Source organism: Pongo abelii, chromosome 22, assembly GCF_028885655.2.
Source record: "Pongo abelii isolate AG06213 chromosome 22, NHGRI_mPonAbe1-v2.0_pri, whole genome shotgun sequence".
Taxonomy (NCBI): Eukaryota; Metazoa; Chordata; class Mammalia; order Primates; family Hominidae; genus Pongo; species Pongo abelii.
In genome coordinates, this window is record NC_072007.2 from 46,316,460 (window position 1) to 46,322,762 (window position 6,303).

A 6,303-nucleotide genomic window follows, 5' to 3' on the forward strand; every position below is an offset into this window, starting at 1 on the left:
GAAGAATCAATATCATGAAAATGGCCATCCTTCCCAAGGTAATTTACAGATTCAATGCCATCCCCATCAAGTTACCAGTGACTTTCTTCACAGAATTGGAAAAAACTACTTTAAAGTTCATATGGAACCAAAAAAGAGCCCGCATCGCCAAGTCAATCCTAAGCCAAAAGAACAAAGCTGGAGGCATCACGCTACCTGACTTCAAACTATACTACAAGGCTACAGTAACCAAAACAGCATGGTACTGGTACCAAAACAGAGATATAGATCAATGGAACAGAACAGAGCCGTCAGAAATAATGCCACATATCTACAACTATCTGATCTTTGACAAACCTGAGAAAAACAAGAAATGGGGAAAGGATTCCCTATTTAATAAATGGTGCTGGGAAAACTGGCTAGCCATATGTAGAAAGCTGAAACTGGATCCCTTCCTTACACCTTATACAAAAATCAATTCAAGATGGATTAAAGACTTAAATGTTAGACCTAAAACCATAAAAACCCTAGAAGAAAACCTAGGCAATACCATTCAGGACATAGGCATGGGCAAGGACTTCATGTCTAAAACACCAAAAGCAATGGCAACAAAAGCCAAAATTGACAAATGGGATCTAATTAAACTCAAGAGCTTCTGCACAGCAAAGGAAACTACCATCAGAGTGAACAGGCAGCCTACAAAATGGGAGACAATTTTCGCAACCTACTCATCTGACAAAGGGCTAATATCCAGAATCTACAATGAACTCCAACAAATTTACAAGAAAAAAACAAACAACCCCATCAAAAAGTGGGCGAAGGACATGAACAGACACTTCTCAAAAGAAGACATTTATGCAGCCAAAAAACACATGAAAAAATGCTCACCATCACTGGCCATCAGAGAAATGCAAATCAAAACCACAATGAGATACCATCTCACACCAGTTAGAATGGCAATCATTAAAAAGTCAGGAAACAACAGGTGCTGGAGAGGATGTGGAGGAATAGGAACACTTTTACACTGTTGGTGGGACTGTAAACTAGTTCAACCCTTGTGGAAGTCAGTGTGGCGATTCCTCAGGGATCTAGAACTAGAAATTCCATTTGACCCAGCCATCCCATTACTGGGTATATACCCAAAGGACTATAAATCATGCTGCTATAAAGACACATGCACACGTATGTTTATTGCGGCATTATTCACAATAGCAAAGACTTGGAACCAACCCAAATGTCCAACAATGATAGACTGGATTAAGAAAATGTGGCACATATACACCATGGAATACTATGCAGCCATAAAAAATGATGAGTTCACGTCCTTTGTAGGGACATGGATGAAATTGGAAATCATCATTCTCAGTAAACTATCGCAAGAACAAAAAACCAAACACCGCATATTCTCACTCATAGGTGGGAATTGAACAATGAGAACACATGGACACAGGAAGGGGAACATCACACTTCGGGGACTGTTGTGGGGTGGGAGGAGGGGGGGATAAATAAACAAATATATAAATAAATAAATAAATAAATAAATAAATAAATAAAAATAACCCCTTATCACATGTATGGTTTGTAAATATGTTCTCCCAATCTATAGGTTGTTTCTTCACTCTGTTGTTTCCTTTGTGGTGCAGAAGCTTTTTATTTTGAAGTAATCCCATTTGTCTGTTTTTGCTGTGCTCATGATTTTGGAGTCAAATTCAAAAAAATAATTGCCCAGACCAATGTCATGCAGTTGGACCCTTATCCCTTAACATATTCAAAAAGTAATTGAAATGAATCAAAGTCCTGAATGCAAGAGCTAAAACTCTAAAACTCTTAGAAGAAAAAAAAAATAAGCCTTCATGACCTTCAATTAGGCAGCAGTTTCTTTGATATGACACCAAAAGCACAAACAACCAAATGAAACAAATAGATAAATCGGGCTTCATCACAATCAAAAACTTTTGTGCTTCAAAGGACACTGTCAGGAAAGTGCAAAGGCAACCCACAGAATGGGAGAAGATATTTCAAATCATATATATCTGTTAAGGGTCTAGCATCCACAATATATAAAGAAATCTTACAATTCAACAATAAAAGCATAAATAATTCAATTGTTAAATGCAAATCAAAACCACGAGATACTTCCTCACACCCACTAGGATGGCTTCAATGTAAAAGACAAAAAACAAGTGTTGGTGAGGATGTGGAGAAACTGGGACCCTCATATATTACTGGTGGAAATGTAAGATGATGCAGCCACTTTTGTTTTTTTGTTTTGTTTTGTTTTGTTTTGTGTTTTTGAGACAGAGTCTTGCTCTGTCACCCAGGCTGGAATGCAATGGCATGATCTCAGCTCGCTGCAACCTCCACCTCCCGGGTTCAAGCAATTCTCCTGCCTCAGCCTCCCAAGTAACTGAGACTACAGGTGCATGACACTACGCCTGGCTAATTTTTGTATTTTTAGTAGGGAAAGGGTTTCACCATGTTGCCCAGGCTGGTCTTGAACTCCTGACCTCAAATGATCTGCCTGCCTCGGCCTCCCAAAGTGCTAGGATTACAGGTGTGAGCCACCGTGGCCTATGCAGCCACTTTAAAAAACAGTTTAGCAGTTCCTCAAAATTCTACTCCTAGTTACATATCCAAGAGAATTAAAAACACATGTTCACACTAGAACTTGTATAGAAATGTTCATAGCAGCATTATTCATAAGAGCCAAAAAGTGGAAACAACCTAAATGAATGTTCATCAACTGATGAATGGACAAATAAAACATGCTATATCATACAATGGAATATTATTCCACATAAAAATTAATGAAGTACAGATATATGCTGCAACATGGATGAACTTTGAAAACATTACACTGAGTGAAAGAAGCCAGTCAAAAGGCCATGCATTGTATGGTTCCTTTATATTCCTTTATTACATGACCCAGATCCCTTTATTACACGAAATACCCAGCTTCCTTTGTTATATGAAATACCTAGAATAGATAAATTCGTAAAGACAGAAACTATATTGGTGGATGCCTAGGGCTGAAGGGAGGCTATGGTAGGTAGTGACTGCTGATGGGTAAGGTATTTCTTTTGGGGGTGATGAGAATGTTCTGGGATGAGAGAGTAGTCATGGTGGTACAATGTTGTAACTATACTAAAAATCAGTGAATTTTCCACTTTTAAAGAGTGAATTTTATATGTGGATTATATCTTGATTTTTTTTTTCTTTGAGATGGAGTCTCGCCCTGTCACCAGGCTGGAGTGCAATGGCGTGATCTGGGCTCACTGCAACCTCCACCTCCCGGGTTCAAGCGAACCTCCTGCCTCAGCCTCCCAAGTAGCTGGAACTACAGGTGCATACTACCATGCCCAGCTAATTTTTTTGTATTTTTAGTAGAGACAGGGTTTCACCATGTTGGCCAGGATGGTCTCGATCTCTTGACCTTGTGATCCCCCACCTCGGCCTCCCAAAGTGCTGGGATTACAGGCGTGAGCCACCGCACCTGGCCTATATCTTGATTTTTTAAAACACAATGAGAATTCGAAGTTCACAAGAATGTTCTGAAAAGGATGTGGTGAGGATAAGAGAGAAATGAAGGAGAAGGGGTGAGATCGTGAGGAGTACAGGCTTATGGGCTGGTGCAATGGATGAGAAGTCAGTTTCACAAGGACTGGAAGACCTTGAAACACAGAGCTGCTAAGGTGCAATTTTAAGTTGATGCTGCTGTGTATAACAGGGTTCCCCCTCCAATCCCTCTTCTGAGACTGAGGACACAAGCTCAGAAAACAGCAGGGAGCCTTTGGTGATTACACCTAGAGAGGAGAAGAAAGGGATGGGCGCTTAGTGTAAAGTGTGTTGGAGTGACGCAGTGAAGGTCTTAATACTCTCAGCAAGCCGGGTGTGGTGGCTCACTCCTGTAATCCCAGGACTTTGGGAGGCCAAGGCGGGCGGGCCACTTGAGGTCAGGAGTTTGAGACCAGCCTCGGCAACATGGCAAAACCTCATCTCTACTAAAAATACAAAAATTAGTTGGTTGTGATGGTGGGCACCTGTAATCCCAGCTACTCAGGAGGCTGAGGCAGGAGAATCGCTTGAACCCAGGAGGTGGAGGTTGCACAGAGCTGAGATCACGCCACTGCACTCAAGCCTGGGTGACACAGTGCGACTCCGTCTCAAAAAACAACCAAACAAGAAAACCTCTAGTAGAGATTGAAACTCCTGTGGGAGCCATGCTCCCTTCAATAGCATGCTGCTCTGAGATAATCCAGCCTGTGTTGGAGTTGTGAAAACAGAACTCCTCAGGGATCTGCTACATCCAAACTATTCCAGAGTCCCAATTGATGAGCTTTTACTGCAAAAGCCATTGAGAAACAGATTCTTTTCTCAGTGCTCTTCTGAAGGGTGAGCAAATCAATCTTACTTCCTAGATGTGTCAGCTGGGTCAAGTTACCCAGAAAGAAACACAGGAGAAATGAGTCCCTGACAAGCCTGACAAGCCTGGGTGGAAGTTCTGTCCACTGCTGTCAATCCTGCATGTTTTATTCCAATCCACTATTTCTTTAAAATTGCTGAGTAAAATGTTGGATATGACTCAGGCATCCCGAAAGTCTCAAATCTCTGAATATTCAACATCAATTTAAAGAAGACACAAGATACTGGGCTTTTCCCCCATTGTCAAAATATGGGGCATATGCCGTCGCAAGTTGAGTATGTAAAAAACCATAATGCTATTTTATAGTCATGGAATCAATCACGAGAATTCACAGTCTTGTGAACAGGGACTTCTCATATTTGATGAATGACTTGATTGCTGTGTTTCTGATTAGCGGCTTTTCAAGTGCATTACAAATGTTGGAAACATCCATTAGTCAGTATTTAGCAACATTTTAGGAACTGATTAAAGTGAATCAGTGTTTCAGAAACATAGAAGAACTACTTGTGCTGTGAACTCAACAGTGAAGAGAAATAGACAAGAATCTTAAGCCACCTTCCTTTTGTTGTTGTTGTTGTTAGAGACAGTCTCACTCTGTCACCCAGGCTGGACTGCAGTGGTGTGATCATAGCTCACTGCAGCCTCAATCTCCCAATCTCAAGCAATCCTCCCACCTCAGCCTCCTAAGTAGCTGGGACTACAGGTGCACACCACCACACCTGGCTCATTTTTGTTTTCGGATTTTTAGTAGAGACGAGCTCTTGCTATGTTGCCCAGGCTAGTCTCAAACTCCTAGCCTCAAGCAGTCCCTTAAGCCTCAGCCTCCCAAAGTGCTGGGATTACAGGCATGAGCCACTGCTCCCATCCCAGGCCATCTTCTGAATGTAATTTAATTTCTGCAGGTTTGCCAGTTGGCTTGTCAGTTTTACCTAGAAGTATCTCAGAGGAAAAAAAAAAAAAAAATTTAAAGCAGGTGTGGGGCAAGAGGGAAGGCAGACACAAATGCAATCCAGTGTTATAGTAGAAGATCACTGCTTAGATTGTCTCCATAGTTCATCTTTGCTTTGGTTTCCATCTTAATTTTTTTATGTGAAAAGATATACATATATTTAGAATTAGCCAGTTGGACTCAGTTTAGATGATACCAATTTTGTTGGCAACATCCAAAGCATCACAATCAGGAGCCAGTGGAACATATGCCTTCTTCTCTCCATCAGGCCAAATCAGGGTGTTGACCTTGGCCACGTCAATGTCATAGAGCTTCTTCACAGCCTGTTTGATCTGGTGCTTGTTGGCTTTAACATCCACAATGAACACAAGTGTGTTGTTGTCTTCTGTCTTCTTCTTGGCTGACTCAGTGGTCAGCGGAAACTTGATGATAGCATAGTGGTCAAGCTTGTTTCTCCTGGGGGCGCTCTTCCGAGGATATTTGGGCTGCCTCCGGAGTCGCAGTGTCTTGGGCCACTGGAAGGTGGGTGACGTGTGGATCATTTTTTTTGTGGCTGTGGACACCTTTCAACACTGCCTTCTTGGCCTTTAAAGCCGTCGCTTTGGCTTCGGCTTTAGGAGGGCAGGAGCTTCCTTCTTTGCTTTCGGGGCCATCTTGTGAAAAGCCCATCTTAATTTTTAAATTGAGATTGGTAAAGTTTTTCTATTTCTTCATAGTAAATATTTTCAGCTTTGCCGGCCATACAGTCTATGTTGCAACTACTCAACTCTGCCTTTGTAAGAATGAAGCAGCTATAGGCGATATGTAAATGAAGGGTGTGGCTGTGTTTCCATGAAACCTTATTAATAAAAACAGGCATCGGGGGCCGGGCGCAATGGCTCATGCCTGTAATCTCAGCACTTTGGGAGGCCGAGGTGGGAAGATCACTTGAGCTCAGGAGTTCAAAACCAGC

General features: G+C 41.8%; 1 pseudogene; it reads right to left on the reverse strand.

Annotated features, from left to right (window-relative positions):
• Positions 1-5,521: 5,521 nt before the first annotated feature.
• Positions 5,522-6,004, reverse strand: LOC100441703 (large ribosomal subunit protein uL23-like; annotated as a pseudogene).
• Positions 6,005-6,303: the final 299 nt, after the last annotated feature.